Below are 18507 nucleotides of genomic sequence, written 5' to 3'. Positions count from 1 at the left end.
AGACACTGTTAGGGTGAGAAATAATTAATTTATTAGATTTATTGTCACATGTGCCTAAGTCCAGTGAAAGCTTTATTTGCGAGCAGTACAGGCAGATGACAGTAAGCAAGGACACACAGATCACAGGGTGAAAAATAAACTTGGACAGAGTAAGGCGTGCAGGTTACAATGCGCAGGACATTCAAAAAAACATGATCAACATGAACAAGCTCATCATTATTTGGGGTTACAGAGTGCATTCATCAGTCTAACATAGTATACTTTATGTGCCTGAATGATCTCTCCCTACATTAATGTGCCGTCGGCATGAGGTCCTACAAGAAAAAATTAGGGAGTTAGGAGCCAACTGAACAAAGTAGGACCACGGAGGTAGTAATCTCAGGAATGCTACCAGTGTCAAGTGCTCGTCAGCGTAGGAATTATCGAATAATCAGGAAGAATGTCTGTCTTGAGAGATGGTGCAGGAAGGATGTTTGGGATATTGGGACCGGTTCTGGGGGAGGTGGGACTATTACAAATTGGACAGTCTACATCTGGTAGATGGTCGATATCGACATTGTGTAGCCAATGTTCGATGGAGTGCATTTGCTAACACTGTTGGGAAGGGTTTGAACTAATGTGGCAGGGGATCAGGAAACAAATCTGTTTGGTGAACAGAAAGGAGGTAGTAACTAAAGCCTAAGTAATTAGATAATGAAATCGGCATAACTGAGGGGAAGAGGAGGCAGGAAGCAGAGGATGAACACAGAGGGACTTGTAGTTTTAATGCAAGAAGTATAATAGGTAAGGCAGATGAACTTATGGCTTGGAATAGTACCTGGGAATATAATGTTATTGATGTTACTGAGACTTGTTTGAGGGAATGGCGTGATTGGCAACTAAATATCCCAGGACATTAATGCTTCAGGCGGGGTAGAGAGGAAGGGAAAAGGGGTGGATGACAAACATCACTGGTCAAAGAAGATATCACAGCTGTGCTGAAGGAGTGCACCATGGAGGATTCGAGCAATGAGGCAATATGGGCAGAGCTCAGAAATAGTAAGGGTGCAGTAACAATGCTGGGATTGTACTACAGGCCTCCTGACACCGATCAAGGTATAAATGTGTAGATAGATCACAGAAAGATGTAGGAGCAACAGGATGGTGGTGATAGGAGATTTTAATTTTCCCAACATTGACTGGGATTCACTTAGTGTTAGAGGTCTCGATGGAGCAGAATTTGTAAGGACCATCCAGGAGCATTTTCTCGAGCAGCGTCGAAATAGTTCAACTCGGGAAGCGGCCATGCCAGTCCTGGTGTTGGGAACTGAGCCCACCCAGGCGGTGGAAGTTACAGTGGGGGATTACTTTGGGAATAATAATCACAATTCCTTTAGTTTTACAGTAGTCATGGAGAAAGATGAGAGTGGTCCTAAAGGAAGAGTGCTAAACTGGGGGAAGGCCAACTATAGCAAAATTCGGCAAGAGCTGGGGAACGAGGATTGGGAACAGCTGTTTGAAGAGAAATCCCTATTTGAAATGTGGGAGGCTTTTGGAGAGAGATTAATTAGTGTTCAGGAGGGGAGATACGTTCCTATGAAAATTATGGATAGAAATGGAAAGGTTAGGAAACCATGGATGACAAGTGATATTGTGAGACGAGCTAAACGGAAAAAGGAATGTGTACATAATGTCTAGGTGAGTAAAGATATAGGAAGCCTTGGAAGAATATTGTGAACGTAGGACCAATCTGAAGTGAGGAATTAAGAAGGCGAAAAGGGGTCATGAGATATCCTTAGCCAGCAGGATTAAGGAAAACCTTAAAGCTTTTTGGTCATATATAACGATCAAGAGGGTAGCTAGAGAAAGGGCCCACTCAAGGACAAAGTAGAAAAGATATGCATGGAGGCAGAGAAATCGGGAGAGATTCTTAATGAGTACTTTGCATCAGTATTCACCAAGGAGAGGGGCTTGGTGGATGTTGAGGTTAGATCTTTGATTACACTTGGTCAAGCCTGCGTAAGGAAGTAGGAAGTGTTGTGATTTTCAAAAGACATCAAGAAGGATAAGGCCCCAGGTCTGGATGGGATCTACACAAGGTTACTGAGGGAAGCGAGAGAGGAAGTAGCTGAGGCTTTAACAGATATTGTTGCAGCTTCCTTGAACACGGGGGAGGTCCCTGGGGAATGGAGAATATCTAATGGCGTCTCCTTGTTTAAGGAATAATCCAGCAAATTACAGACCTGTGAGCCTGACATCAGTGGTAGGGAAGCTACTGGAGAAGATACTGAGAGAATGGATATATACCCATTTGGAATAAAATGATTTCTCAGTGCTAGGTAGCATGGTTTTCTGCAGGTAAGGTAATGGCTTACAAACTTAATATAATTGTTTGAAGAGGTGACAAAGTTGATTAATGAGGGAAGGGATATAGATGTCATACAGGTGGAATTTAGTAAGGCGGTCGATACGTTTGAGGAGAAAGTGAGGTCTGCAGATGCTGGAGATCAGAGCTGAAAATGTGTTGTTGGAAAAGCGCAGCAGGTCAGGCAGCATCCAGGAAACAGGAGAATCCAAGAAGGGCTTATGTCCGAAACGTTGATTCTCCTGTTCGATAAGTTTCCCCATGGTAAGCTGATGAGGAAGGTGAAATTGCATAGGTGGTCTAGCTAGATGGATAGAGAACTGGTTAGGCAACAGGAGACAGAGGGTAATATTGGAAGGGAGCTTCTCAAAATGGAGATCTGTGACTAGTGGTGTCCCACAGGGGTCCTTGCTGGGACATTGTTTTTTTTTTTGTGGTATACATAAATGATTTGGAGGAAGGTGTAACTTGTTTCATTAGCAAGTTTTCAGGTGACACGAAGATTGGTGGAGTAGCAGACAGTGAAGGGGACTGTTTGAGAATACAGCAGAATATAGGTAGAATGGAGAGATGGGCAGAGAAATGACAGATGGAGTTCAATCTGGACAAATATGAGGCGATGCATTTTGTACGATCAAATCCAAGAGCGTACTATACAGTCAATAGAAAAGTATTGGGGAAAATTGATGTACAGAGACATCTAGGTGTTCAGGTCCATTGTTCCCTGAAGGTGGCAAGGCGATCAGTAGAGTGGTGAAGAAGGTGTGCAGCATGGTTTCCTCCATTGGACCGGGTATTAAATATAAGAGTTTGCAGGTAGTGTTACAGTTCTATAAGACTTTAGTTCAGCCACATTTGGAATACTGCATACAGTCTGGTCGCCACACGAGCAAAACGATGCTGATGCTTTGGAGAGGGTGCAGAGGAGGTTCACCAGGATGTTGCCTGGTATGTAGGGTGCCAGCCATGAAGGGAGATTGAACAAATTAGGATTATTTTCATTAGATAGACGGTGGTTGAGGAGGATCCTTGGCTGGCGAGGGATATTGAGGATCTGTTAAGGACAATAAAGAAGGCATACATTGGGTTTCAGATATCGGGCTTAAGTCAATCCTTAGATGACTAAATAAAGTGTAGAAGCACCATTAAGAGGGGAATCAGAAGCCCCAAAACATGACATGGATCTCTCAGAACAGGTGAAAGATAATCGCAAGAGGTTCTCTCGCCATATTAAGAGTAGAAGCGTGACTCAGGATAGAATAGGTCCCCTCACTAATAAGCATGGCTGCGCTTGTGTGGAATCATCAGGAGGTGGGGGGAATTGTTTAATGAATATTTCTCCTCCATGTCTACTCAGGAGCAAATGATGCATACTAAGAAAATAAGGAAAAGAAGTGGGAATGTTTTGGCCCGCATATATATTACCAGAGTGGAGGCATTTGCTACCTGAAAGCACAATAAGGTGAATAAATCCCCTGGGCAAGAACATTTCCATCCTTGGATGTTATGGGAGGCTAGGGAAGTAATTGCAGAGGACTTTGCACAGATATTTGCTTCATCGTTTGCCACTGGAGCGGTTCCATTGTTTAAGAAAGGTTGCAAAGACAAGCCAGGGAGCTCTTAGTCAGTGAGCCAAACGTCAGTGTTAGGCAAGATATTGGAGACGATAATGAGAGACAGGATGAACCAACATTTGTAAATGCAAGGTCTGATTAGAAACAGTCAGCATGGATTTGTGTGCGGGAAATTATGTCTGACAAATCTTTTAAATTGTTTCAAAGAGATTACCGTGAGAATGGATAAGGGTAGGACAATGGATGATCTGTATACGGACGTTAGTAAGACGATTGACAAGGTCCCATACGGCAGGTTAGTCAGTGAGTTTAGGTGACATGCGATCCAGAGAGAGCTAGCTAATTGGATTGAAAATTGGCTCGATGGTAAGAAGCAGAGGATGATGGTTGAAGATTGTTTCTCAGACTGGAGGTCTATAACTAATGGTGTGCCACAGGTGTCGGTGCTGAGACCTTTGTTATTTGTTATTTACATAAATGTTCTGAATGTGAATATACAAGGCATGATGAGGGCCATAAGACACAGGAGCAGAAATTGAAATATTCAGCCCATCGAGTCTGCTCCACTATTCAATCATACCTGGTAAGTTTCTTAACCCCATTCTTCTGCTTTCTCGCCCTAACCCTTGATCCCCTTGACAATCAAGAACCTGTCCATCTCAGTTTTATATATACTCATTAACGTGCCTTCTGTGGCATTGAATTCCATGGATTCATCGCTCTCTGGCTGAAGAGATTTCTCTTTATCTCCGTTCTTAAAGCTGTTCCATTTACTCTAAGGCTGTGCCCTCGGGTCCTAGTCTATTCTACCAATGGAAACATCTTCACAACATCTATTCTGTCCAGACTATTCTGTATTCGGTAGGTTTCAATTAGATCTCCCCTCATCCTTCTAAAATCCATTGAGTAAAGATCCAGAGTCCTCAAAGTTTCCTCATATGTCCAGCTTTTCTTTCCTGGGACCATTCTCGTGAAACTCCTATGAACACGTTCCAAGGCCAGTACATCTCTTCTGAGATACGGGGCCCAAAACTGCACAACATACTCCAAGTACTCCCAACAAGATTACTGCATTTATGGATTATACAAAATTAGGAGGTATCGCTGATAGCAATGAACGTTATCTGAAATAATAGAGGGATTTTAATCTGATGGGAAAGTGAGCTGAGGATTGGCAACTACAATTAAATACAAATAAGTGGGAGGTGTTACACTTTGGAAAGTAAAACAAAGATAGGGCTAATACAGTAAATGGTTAAGTTCTGAGGAGTGTTGTGGAACATAGGGACCTCGGACCACAAGTCCATATTTCACTGGAAGAGGCATCACGGGTAGAATGGGTGGTAAAGAAGGCATTTAGCATGCTGGCCTTCATCGTTAAAAACATTGAATATAGGAGTTGGGACATTATGCTACCATTCTGTAAGTCGTTGGTGAAGCCACATTTGGAGTATTGTGTACAGTTTTGGTCATCCTATTAACCTGAAAAGAGTGCAAAGAAGTTTTACAAGGATGTTGTCAGGACTAATAGGCCAGCGATATAAGGAGGGGTGGGCCAGGTTCGGATATCATCCCTTGGAACGTAGGAAAATGAGGGGGTGTTTTTATGGAGATGCATAATATCATGATGGCCATAGATAGGAAGAATGTGGAGAGTCATTTTCCCAGAGATGAGGGAAGGAAAACTGCAGGGCATAGTTTTATGGTGAGAGGGTAAAGATTTAAGAAGGACCTGAGGGGCAACTTCATTATGCACAGAATGTTTTTGAAATGGAATGGGCTGCCAGAAAAAGTGGTTGAGGCAGGTACAATAGCAACATGTTGAAAAATGAATTGATAAATAGATGGGAACGGATGAGAGCGATATGGTTCAAATGTGTGCAATTGGAATTAGTTGAGTGGGCAGCATGGTCAGCACGGACCAGCTTTGGGCCAAAGGGCCAGTTTCCATGCTCGATCACTCTATGACTCAATGACACTCCATTTAAGTCAGTGACACAGTGACACTCCGGCTTACACCAGCCCACATCACGTCACTGCCAGGGGGCACTCTGTGCTACATCAGCTCACACCATGTCACTGTCAGGGGGACACTCCGGGCTACAACAGCCCACACCATGTCACTGTCAAGGGAACACTCTGAGCTATACCATCCCACACCATATTGCTCTCGGGGGACACTCGTGGATAGAGCAGTCCACATCATCTCGCCATGCAGTGGTTTCTATCATTTGATTGTCGAAGGTGAAGATGTTACCTACCTGCTTGGAAATGTTGTCTATGAGGTCAGTAATCCCCACCATACACTTTCCCTTTACTATGGAACAAGCCCGACCCTCTTTGCCGTGTAGGTAGTCGAGGGCATACCAGTTTTGCTGAGGAGATAGACGTAATTCTAAGAGCATGTCCTTACCTCCTGCTAAGTCCAAGCGATCTCCTTGCCCAATCGGGTTAGACCACAAATAAGATAGTTTCAATTTTGATGTCTAATAATTCCTGCAGATCCTCCTCAGGAAAAGGTACTGAGAAATGTATAAGCCAGAAGCTGTGCTTTACTGTTACCCAAAGCCATACCACCCCTCCAATGTGCGCAGAATACAGGTCAAAGTGAACGTTTAGTAGGGAAACCCCAGCCCCATTCCCAGGTAGTTGGGCAGGGAACAGAAGTTATGAAAACTGCCCCTAAAGCTACATCACAACGATTACCAATTTCATTAAGAACAATGAAGACAGTCGCTTTGTTTTGACTGACAAAAATAATATTCCGGTTTAGTTTAGATAATGGAGGGGGCTTCCCAATATGAAGCAGGCCTGTCTTTGTGACTCCCTGAAAGTATGGGTAGTCCATAGCTGCAAAATATGGTCGCACTGGGCTCTTAGGGTGAAAGCTGTTCAATAGAAAGTGGTGGGTCTTTCAGTAAGAGATGTGATTATTGTCCCAGACTAGTTCCTTCCATCCCACAATTGAGAAGATGGAGGTGCTGTTCGGGGTCTCATAGTAAGATGTGTGCCATTAAATACCACAAAGAGCCTGAATATCCACAATGACAGAGACACACTCCTCCAGTATGCATATGCATGAGATGAGAGGCGCCACAGGGAAGCAGTAGCAGTTGGTACATTGGACCAAGGCACATGGAATACACATAGTCACATTCACTTAAGTGCATCTCCATCCTGTTGTAACAAATTGGATAGACTTCCCCGGAATTATTCTAAGAATTCCACAGGCTAGCAGGTGGGGATAAGTAATAATCAAAGGAAAGATTATATCCGATAAATGCCTAACAGGTATTCCATACTCAGTAGTTGGGATCCAGGAGGAGGAAAGGGTTCAAAGAGCCCTTTGCTGATGTGAGGGCGTAACAGACGACTTCATGCTGGCTGAATATTTTATGATGATTTTGCAAAAGCAAATTTTTAGTGAAGGACGACATCTCTCCCTTTCTCTTTTGTGACGTGCTGATTTAGGCCTCATTGAGTAGGGATAACACTTACCAGGAACACCGAAAGGACAACTGAAATCAAACTGGCACAAAACACCTTGACAGGGTAAAGACCATTCAGACATATTCTGTAAATGAACTGTCCGCTTTTCTTGGTGCAGTTGACCATTGCGGCAGTCATTCTTGGTAACATTCCATGCATCGAAGGAATCAGTTTCTCGGGCACATAAGGACATCATTTCAGCTTGAACGGTACACAGTCTCTGGGTGTTCAGGATCACACGGGTAAACAGCCCCCTCTTCAGCACTAATGCCGGCGACGAGTCCACGTAACATGGTAAGTTCGATCTTCATCAAAATGGTCGTTGTGCATTAAGGATTAGGGTTTGTAAAACAGAAGAAGAATTACGATTCGAAACATGTAACTATATAAAGGTAGACTGGTTTGTTACCAACTGATTCCGGTTCGTCTTCCAGTTCCCCATTGTCTCCATCTCCATCATCACCACCCCCACAATCCACACCCCACCCCGGAAGCGGCTCATCTAATGATCTTGGAATGATGAAGGTGAACCCAGGCTGAATGCCGGGGAGCTTAACAGCAGTTAGGCTGGTGAGGAGAACCTGGAAGGGCCCTTGACATTGAGGTTGGAGGCTGCGGCTTGTCCAAATCATGATGAGAATAAAAGAGTTAGGACATCCAACAATTGGGATATTGTTGAGGAAGGGGAGTTTCTCATAAGCAGCACAGACCTTAGAGTGAAGACCTCACAAAACATTGGTCAAAGAAAGAACACATGAGGACATATGTGTTTGAAAGGAATAGGGGAGGAAGCGTCATTCCAAGGCGAGATGACAGCTCTACCTTCGATGACTTCGGCTGGGGAGAAGCAAATTTTCCCCACAGGAGTTCATTGTAGGTGGAACAATACCAGCAGCACCACCTAACGCAGGAAAGACCTGTCTCAGAAGTCCATTTTGTAAGTTTAGTTTTCATACTCTGGTCACAATGCTCCACGATCCCTTCAGCCTGTGGGCAATAGGCACAATGAAGTTGGTGGTGGATCCCAAAATGAGACCATAATTCCTCATTGATATCTCCAATAAAATGGGGGTGGCGGGGGGGGGGGGGGGCATTGTCAGAAAGTAGACAAAAGCAAATACCAAAGCAGGTAATAATCTCCTTGAGTAAAATATTTACAACAGTTTTAGCAGTAGCGTTGGAAGTGGGGTAAGCTTCAACCCATCTAGGAAAAGAAAATGAACAATGACCAAAGCATACTTATAGTGCTGACACCTTTGCAACTCAATGGAGTCTTTCAATATCTTTTGCAGTTGGCATTAGTTGGTCAGAGGTCGACTCACCCTTGTCAGAAAACATAGAACATAGAAAGTACAGCACAGAACCGGCTCTTTCACCCACGATGTTGTGCTGAGATTTAGGCCTAATGTAAAATATAATAACAATCGACGCACCCCTCAACTCACTGCTATCCATGTGCATGTCCAGCAGTCCCCAATAACTCTGCTTCCACCACTACCACTGGTAACGCATTCCATGCATTCACAGCTCTCTGTGTAAGAGAAACCTACCTCTGACATCTCCTTAAAACCTTGCTCCTAATATCTTCAAACTATGAGTTCTTGTACCAGTCAATCCTGTCCTGGGGAAAATTCTCTGGCTATTGACTCTATCTATTTCTCTCATTATTTTGTACACCTCTATCAGGTCTTCTCTCTTCCTTCATCTCTCCAGAGAGAAAAGTCCGAGCCTACTCAACCCTTCTTCATAAGGCAAGCCCTCCAGTCCAAGTAGCATCCTGGTAAACCTTCTTTGCACCCTCTCCCAAGCCTCTTTATCTTTCCTATGCTAGGGCAACCAGAACTGGACACAATATTTCAAGTATTGCCTCACCAGGGACTTGTAGAGCTGCAGCAAAACCTCACGGCTCTTAAACTCTATCCCCCTGTTAATGAAAGCCAAAACACCATATGCTTTCTACATAACCCTACCCACTAGTGTGGAAACTTTGAGTGATCTATGTACTTGCACACCCAAATCCCTCTGTTCCTCCACACTGCCAAGAATCCTGTCTTTAATCCTATATTCAGCATTCGAGTTCCAAATGCATCACTTCGCATTTATCCAGCATGAACTCAATTGGCCATTTCTCAGCCCAGCTCTGCATTCTGTCTATGTTGCGCTACAGCCTGCAGTAGCCGTCTATACTATCGACGACACCTCCAAGCTTTGTGTAATCTGCAAATTTACTAACCCACCCCTCAACCTCCTCATCCAAGTCATTTATAAAAACTACAAAGAGCAGAGGCCCAAGTACAGAGCCCTGTGAGACCCCACTCCAACACTGTTGTCCAGGCAGAATACTTTCCATTTACAGCCACTCTCTGCCTTCTGTCAGCCAGCCAATTCTGTGTATATCTGTTTAATGCCTGGAAACAGAGTGTTGAGGAGGGTTGTCTGTGTATGTCTGATTAATGGTCGGTGATAGGGTGGTGGTGCAGGATTGTGTTTGTTTTTTCTGCAATTATCTGCGTAATGACAGGAGACAGACTAGTGGTGGTCGAAGGCTGCGTGTGTGTATTTCTGTGTATATCTGCTCAATGGAAGGATATCAGGGTGGTGGTGGAGGGTTGTGCGTGTGTGTGTTTCTGTGTATACCTGTTTAATGGCAGGAGATAGGGTTGTCGTTGAGGGGTGTGCGTGTGATTCTGTGTATATCTATTTAAGGGCTGGAGACAGGGTGGTGGTAGAGGGTTGTGTGAGTGTGTCTTTCTGTGTATATCTGCTCAATGGCAGGAGAACAGGGTGGTGGTGGAGGGTTGTGTGTGTGTGTTTCTGTGTATATCTGTTTAATGGCAGGAGACAGGGTGGTCATGGGGGGATTGTGTGGGTGTTCCTGCATATATCTGCTCAATGGCAGGAAGCACGTTGTTTCAGGAATGTTGTGCCTGTGTGTGTTTCTGTGTATATTTATTTAATGGCAGGAAACAGGGTGGTGGTGGAGGATTGTGTATGTATGTGCGTTTCTGTGTATACCTGTTTAAGGGCAGGAGACAGGGTGATGGTATAGGGTTGTGTGCGTGTTTCTGTGTATATCTGTTTTAAGGGCTGGAGAGAGTGTGGTGGTGGAGGTTTGTGCATGTGTGTTTCTGTATATATCTGCAGTAGGCAGGGTGTTCGTGGATGATTGTGTGTGTACATTTCCGTGTATAATTGTTTGATGACAGGAGACAGGGTGGTCAAGGAGGTCTGAGTGAGTGTGCGTGTGTGTTTCTGTGTATATGTACTTAATGGCACGAGACAGTTTGGTGTGTGGGTGTATGGCCGGAGGCAAGATGTTCATGGAGTGTTGTGTGTGTGGGTGTTTCTGCGTATATCCTTTTAATGGCAGGAGACAGGGTGGTGGAGGGTAGATGTCTGTGTTTCTGTGTCCATGTGCTTACTGATAAGGGGCAGGTTGGTGGTGGAAGTGTGTGTGTGTGTGTGTGTGTGTGTGTGTGTGTGTGTGTGTGTGTGTGTGTGTGTGTGTGTGTGTGTGTGTGTGTGTGTGTGTGTGTGTGTGTGTGTGTGTGTGTGTGTGTGTGTGTGTGTGTGTGTGTGTGTGTGTGTGTGTGTATCTGTTTAATGCTGGTAGACAGAGTGTTGGTGGAGGGTTGATTGTGTGTGTTTTTTTCTGTGTCTGTCTGTTTAATGCTGGTGTTAGGGTGATGATGCAGGTTTGTTTATGTTTTCTGTATGTATCTGCTTCATGGCAGAAGACAGACTGGTGGTGGTGGAGGGTTGTGTGTGTCTGTTTCTGTGTATATCTGATTAATTGCAGGAAACAGAGTGGCGGTGGAGCGATCTGTATGTATGTGTGTTTCTGTGTATATCTGTTTAAGGGCAGGAGACAGGGTGGTGGTATAGGGTTTTGTGCGTGTTTCTGTGTGTATCTGTTTTAAGGGCTGGAGAGAGTGTGTGGTGGAGGGTTTTGCGTGTGTGTTTCTGTATATATTTGATTAACGGCAGGAAACAGGGTGGTGGTCGAGGAATGTGTGTGTGTATGTATGTTTGTGTATATATTTGCTTAAAGGCAGGAAACAGGGTGGTGGTGAAGTGTACAGTGTCTGTGTTTCTGTGTCTATGTGCTTACTGGCAGGAGACAGGGTGGTGGTGGACGGTTGTGTAAGCATGTGCGTTTTTGCGTATATCTGTTTAAGGTCAGTAGGCAGGGTGTTCGTAGAACATAGAACATAGATTATTACAGCCATTCGGCCCTCAATGTTGCGCCGACCTGTCATACGAATCTGAAGTCCATCTAACCTACACTATTCCATGTACATCCATATGCTTGTCCAATGACGAATTAATGTACATAAAGTTGGCGAATCTACTATCGTTGCAGGCAAAGCATTGCATACCCTTAATACTCCCCACCTACGTTCGGGACACCACCCATGTCCTCCACCTGCTCCATGATTTTCGCTTCCCCGGTTCCCAACGCCTTATTTTCACGATGGACATCCAGTCCCGGTACAACTCCATCCCCCATCACGAAGAACTCAAAGTCCTCCGCTTCTTTCTTTCCCGCCGTACCGACCAGTACCCTTCCACTGTCACCCTCCTTCGACTGACTGAACTGGTCCTCACCCTGAACAACTTCTCTTTCCAATCCTCCCACTTCCTCCAAACGAAAGGGGTAGCCATGGGCACCCGCATGGGCCCCAGCTATGCCTGCCTCTTCGTAGGATATGTGAAACAATCCATCTTCCGCAACTACACTGGCCCCAAACCCCACCTTTTCCTCTGCTACATCGATGACTGTATCGGCGCCGCCTCGTGCTCCCACGAGGAGGTTGAACAGTTCATCCACTTCACCAACACCTTGCACCCCGATCTCAAATTCACCTGGACAGTCTCAGATTCCTCCCTCCCCTTCCTCGACCTTTCTATTTCTACCTCAGGCGACCGAATCAACACGGACATCTACTACAAACCGACCGACTCCCACAGCTACCTGGACTACACCTTCTCCCACCCTGCCCCCTGTAAAAACGCCATCCCATTCTCCCAATTCCTTCGACTCCGCCGCATCCGCTCCCAGGAGGACCAGTTCCAAAAACGCACAACCCAGATGGCCTCCTTCTTCAAGGACCGGAATTTCCCACCCGACATGGTCGACGATGCCCTCCACCGCATCTCTTCCACTTCCCGCTCCTCCGCCCTTGAGCCCCGCCCCTCCAACCGCCACAAGGACAGAACCCCACTGGTCCTCACCTACCACCCCACCAATCTCCATGTACAGCGCATCATCCGCCGTCATTTCCGCTACCTCCAAACGGACCCCACCACCAAGGATATATTTCCCTCCCCTCCCCTATCAGCATTCCTGAAAGACCACTCCCTCCGTGACTCCCTCGTCAGATCCACACCCCTCACCAACCCAACCTCCACTCCCGGCACCTTCCCCTGCAACCGCAGGAGGTGCAAGACTTGCGCCCACACCTCCCCCCTCACCTCCCTCCAAGGCCCCAAAGGAAACTTCCATATCCGCCACAGATTCACCTGCACCTCCACACACATCATCTATTGCATCCTCTGCACCCGATGTGGCCTCCTCGATATTGGGGAGACAGGCCGGCTACTTGTGGAGCGTTTCAGAGAACACCTCTGGGACACCCGGACCAACCAACCCAACCACCCTGTAGCTCAACATTTCAATTGCCCCTCCCACTCCACCAAGGATATGCAGGTCTTTGGACTCCTCCATCGTCAGACCACAACAAAACGACGGTTGGAGGAAGAACGCCTCATCTTCCGCCTAGTAACCCTCCAACCACAAGGGATGAACTCGGATTTCACCAGTTTCCTCATTTCCCCTCCCCCACCCTGTCTCAGTCAAATCCATCGAATTCATCACCGCCTTCCTAACCTGCAATCTTCTTCCCGACCTCTCCGCCCCCACCCCAGTCTGACCTTTCACCCTCACCTTGACCTCTTTCCACCTATCACATTTCCGACACCCCTCCCCCAAGTCCCTCCTCCCTACCTTTTACCTTAGCCTGCTGGACAAACTTTCCTCATTCCTGAAGAAGGGCTTATGCCCGAAACGTCGATTCTCCTGTTCCCTGGATGCTGCCTGACCTGCTGCGCTTTTCCAGCAACACATTTCCAGCTCTGATCTCCAGCATCTGCAGACCTCACTTTACCCTTATTACTCTCTGCGGAAAGAAACTATCACTTACATGTGTCCTATATCTGTCACCCCTCAATTTCAAGCCATGCCCCCTCGAGCTCACTGTCACCATTCTTGGAAGAAGGCTCTGTCTGTCCACAATATCTAACACTCTGATTTTCTGTCTCTATTAAGTCACATCCCAACCTTCTTCTCTCCAATGAAAACAGCCTCAAATCCCTCAGACTTTCCTCGAAAGACTTTCTCTCCATACCAGGCAACATCCTAGTAAATCTCCTCTACACCCATTCCAAAGCTTCCACATTCTTCTTATAATACGGTGACCAGAACTGTACACAATACTCCAAGTGCAGCCGCACCAGAGTTTTGTACAGATGTAGCATAACCTCTTGGTTCCAGAACTCGACCCCTCTGTTAAAAGCTAAAACAACCCTGTCAACCTGGGTGGCAATTTTCAAGGATCTGTGTACCTGGACACCGAGATCTCTCTGCTCATCTACACAACCAAGAATCTTACCATTAGCCCAGTACTTTGCATTCCGGTTACTCGGACCAAAGTGCATCACCTCACAGTTGTCCACATTAAACTCCATTTGCCACCTCTCAGCCCATCTCTGCAGCTGATCTATGTCTCTCTGTAACCTACAACATCTTTCGTCACTATCCACAACTGCACCGACCTTAGTGTCGTCTGCAAATTTACTAACTCACCCTTTTACTCCCTCATGCAGGCCGTTTATAAAAATCACGAACAGCAGTGGACCCAACACCGACCCTTGCGGCACATCACTAGTAACTGGACTCCAGGATGAACATTTCCCATCAACCACCTCCCTCTGTCTTCTTTCAGCAAGCCAATTACTGATCCAAACTGCTATATGTCCCACAATCCCATTCCTCCACATTTTGTACAATAGCCTACTGTGGGGAACCTTATCAAACGCAATGCTGAAATCCATATACACCACCTCAACCGGTTTATTCTCATCTACCTGTTTGGTCACCTTCTCAAAGAACTCAATAAGGTTTGTGAGGGACCTTCACAAAACCGTGCTGACGATCCATAATCAATTTATTCTTTTCTAGATGATTTTAAATCCTATCTCTTATAACCTTTTCCAACACTTTACAAACAACTGAAGTAAGGCTCACCGGTCTATAATTACCAGGGTTGTCTCTACTCCCCTACTTGAACAGGGGAACCACATTTGCTATCCTACAGTCTTCTGGCACTATTCCTGTAGACAATGACGATTTAAAGATCAATGCCAAAGGCTCGGCAATCACTTCCCTGGCTTCCCAGAGGATCCTAGGCGAAATCCCATCCGGCCCAGGGGACTTATCTATTTTCACACTCTACAGGATTTCTAATACCTCTTCCTTGTGAATCTCAATCCCACATAGTCTAGTAGCCTGTATCTCAGTATTCTCCTCGACAACATTGTCGTTTTCTAGAGTGAATGCTGTCGAAAAATAATCATTTATTGCTTTATCTATCTCCTCTGACTCCTCACACAACTTCCCATCAATATCCTTGATTTGCCCTAATCTTACTGTTGTCATTCTTTGATTCCTTAAATACCTATAGGAAGCCTTAGGGTTTACCCTGATCCTATCCGCCAAAAACTTCTCATGTCTCCTCCTGGCTCTTCTGAGCTCTTTCTTTAGGTCTTTCCTGGCTACCTTGTAACCCTCAAGTGCCCTAACTGAGCCTTCACATGTCATCCTAACATAAGCCTCCCTCTTCCTCTTGGCCAGAGATTCCACTTCCTTCATAAACACGGCTCCCGTGCTCTACAGCTTCCTCCCTGCCTGACAGGTACATACTTATCCAGGACACTCAGCAGCTTTTCCTTGAATAAGCTCCACATTTCTAATGTGCCCATCCCCTGCAGGTTCCTTCCCCATCCTATGCTTCCTAAACCTTGCCTAATTGCATCGAAACTGCCGTTTCCTCAGCTGTAAATTCCGTGGAAGGTTGTGCGTGTGTGTGTATTTCCGTGTATAACTATTTGATGACAGGAGACAGGGTGGTCAAGGGGGTTTGAGTGAGTGAGTGTGTGTGTGTGAGTGTGTTTCCGTGTATATGTGGTTAATGGCATGAGACAGTTTGGTGTGTGGGTGTGTTTTTGTGTATGTCTGTCCAATGGCAGGAGGCAGGGTGTTCCTGGAGTGTTGTGTGTGTGTGTGTGTGTGTGTGTGTGTGTGTGTGTGTGTGTGTGTGTGTGTGTGTGTGTGTGTGTGTGTGTGTGTGTGTGTGTGTGTGTGTGTGTGTGTGTGTGTGTGTGTGTGTGTGTGTGAGTTTCTGCGTGTATGTTTTACATGGCAGGAGACAGGGTGGTGTTGGATGGGTGTGTGTGTGTATTTGTTTAATGCTAGGAGACAGAGTGTTGGTGGTGGTGGGGGGGTATGGTGTTTGTGTGTGTGTGTTTTATTTTCTGTGTATGTCTGTTTAATGGAAGGTGATAGGGTGGTGGTACAGGGTTGTGAGTATTTTTCTGTATATATCTGCTTAATTACAGGTGACAGACTGGTGGTGGTGGAGGGTTGTGTGTTTGTGCTTCTGTGTAAAATCGATTATTTGCAGGAAACAGGGCGGTGGTGGAGAATTATGTGTGTGTTTCTGTGTATATCTGTTTAATGCCAGGAGACAGGGTGGTCGTGGAGGATTGTGTGTGTGTGTGCTTCCATGTATATTTGTGCAAGAGCTGGAGACAGAGTGGTTGTGAAGGGTTGTGCGTGTGTGTTTCTGTGTATATCTGATTAACGGCACGAAACCGGGTAGTGGTTGAGGGTTGTGTGTCGGTTTCAGTGTCTACCTGTTTAATGTCAGGATGCAGGATGGTCATGGTGGGTTGTGTGCGTGTTTGTTAATGTGTATATTTAAGGGCTAGAGACAGGGTTGTGGTGGAGGGTGCTGTGTGTGTGTTTCTGTATATAAATGCTTAATGGAATGTGACATGTTAGTGGTGGAGGTTGTGTATGTGTGTGTGTTTCTGCGTATGTGTGCTTAATGGCAGGAGACATGGTGGTGTGTGTGTGTTTCTCTGTATACCTGTTCAATGTCAGGAGACAGGGTGGTCATGGAGGGTTGCATGTGTGTTTCTGTGTACATCTATTCAATGGCAGGAGACAGGGTGGTGTTGGAGGGTAGAGGGTCTGTGTTTCTGTGTCTGTGTGCTTACTGGCATTTGACAGGGTGGTGGTGGAGGGTTGTGTATATATGTTTAGTAGGCAGGGTGTTCGTAGATGGTTGTGTGTGTGTTTCTGTGTATATCTGTTTAATTGCTGGAGGCAGGTTGATGGTGGAGGGTGATATGTGTTTGCTTCTGTGTATATCTGTTTCATGGCAGGAGACATAGCGGGGGTTGCTGGTTGTGCTTGTGTGTCTGTGTTTATCTGTTTAATGGCAGAAAACAATGTGGTGGTTAACGGTTGTGTGTTTGTGTATTTCTACGTATATCTGTTTAATGTCAGGAGACAGGTGGAGGGTTGTGTGTGTGTGTGTTTCTGTGCAGGTCTGTTTAATGGCAGGAGACAGGGTGATGGTGTCGAGATGTGTTTGTGTTTCTGTTTTATCTGTTTAATCGCTGGAGAGAGTGTGATGGTGGAGGGTTGTGTGTGTGTGTTTATGTGTATCTCTGATTAATGGCAGCAAACAGGGTGGTGGTAGAGGGTTCTATATGTGTGGGTATTTCTGTGTATATCTGTTTCAGGGCAGGAGACATGGTGGTGGTCGAGGGTTGTGTGTGTGTATTTTCGTGTATATCTGCTAAATGGCAGCAGAACAGGGTGAACATAGAACATAGAACAATACAGCACAGAACAGGCCCTTCGGCCCACGATGTTGTGCCGAACATTTGTCCTAGCTGAAGCACCCATCCATGTACCGATCCAATTGCCGCTTAAAGGTCACCAAAGATTCTGACTCTACCACTCCCACAGGCAGCGCAATCCATGCCCCCACCACTCTCTCGGTAAAGAACCCACCCCTGACATCTCCCCTATACGTTCCCCCCTTCACCTTAAATTTATGTCCCCTTGTAACACTCTGTTGTACTCGGGGAAAAAGTTTCTGACTGTCTACTCTATCTATTCCTCTGATCATCTTATAAACCTCTATCAAGTCACCCCTCATCCTTCGCCGTTCCAATGAGAAAAGGCCTAGCACTCTCAACCTATCCTCGTACGACCTGTTCTCCATTCCAGGCAACATCCTGGTAAATCTTCTCTGCACCCTCTTCAAAGCTTCCACATCTTTCCTAAAGTGAGGCGACGAGAATTGCACACAGTACTCCAAATGTGGCCTAACCAAAGTCCTGTACAGTTGCAACATCACTTCACGACTCTTGAATTCAATCCCTCTGCTAATGAACGCTAATACACCATAGGCCTTCTTACAAGCTCTATCCACCTGAGTGGCAACTTTCAAAGATAAAAACTACCACACGTTCATGGAACGGATTCGAATCCAGAGCTCTGATCCAGGGGCAGGGGTGCTACCCACTACACAATACTTAAATCAGTTCTGTTATTGGAAGGAGATTATTAAGTTGAAGAGAGTTCAGAAGATATATACCAGGATGTCGCCAGGAACACCTCATCTCATGCCTCAAGAGCCGACAAACACACGGCATGAACATTGAACTCACTAATTAGCAAATCTCACCTCACCGACCCCGATCCCAGATCCGACCCTCCGACTCCAATCCGCCCTCTCGTGGGAACCTACCTGTCCATCTTCCTTCCCTCCGATCGGCTCTAACTCCCCACCGACCTATCACTATCACTTTCTAGCTTCGCCTACCTATCAGCAACCTTTCCCCTCGCCTTACCCCCACCACTCATTTATCTCTCAGCCTCTTTACTCCTTCGCAGTTCTGAAGAAGGGCCCTGCCTGAAACGTTTACTCTCTTGCCCCTCGGATGCTGCCTGACCTATTGTGT

This window comes from Chiloscyllium plagiosum, unplaced genomic scaffold, assembly GCF_037043375.1.
Source record: "Chiloscyllium plagiosum isolate Xiang-an unplaced genomic scaffold, Cpla_swu_hap1 HiC_scaffold_18, whole genome shotgun sequence".
NCBI lineage: Eukaryota > Metazoa > Chordata > Chondrichthyes > Orectolobiformes > Hemiscylliidae > Chiloscyllium > Chiloscyllium plagiosum.
This window is presented reverse-complemented; position numbering follows the sequence as displayed.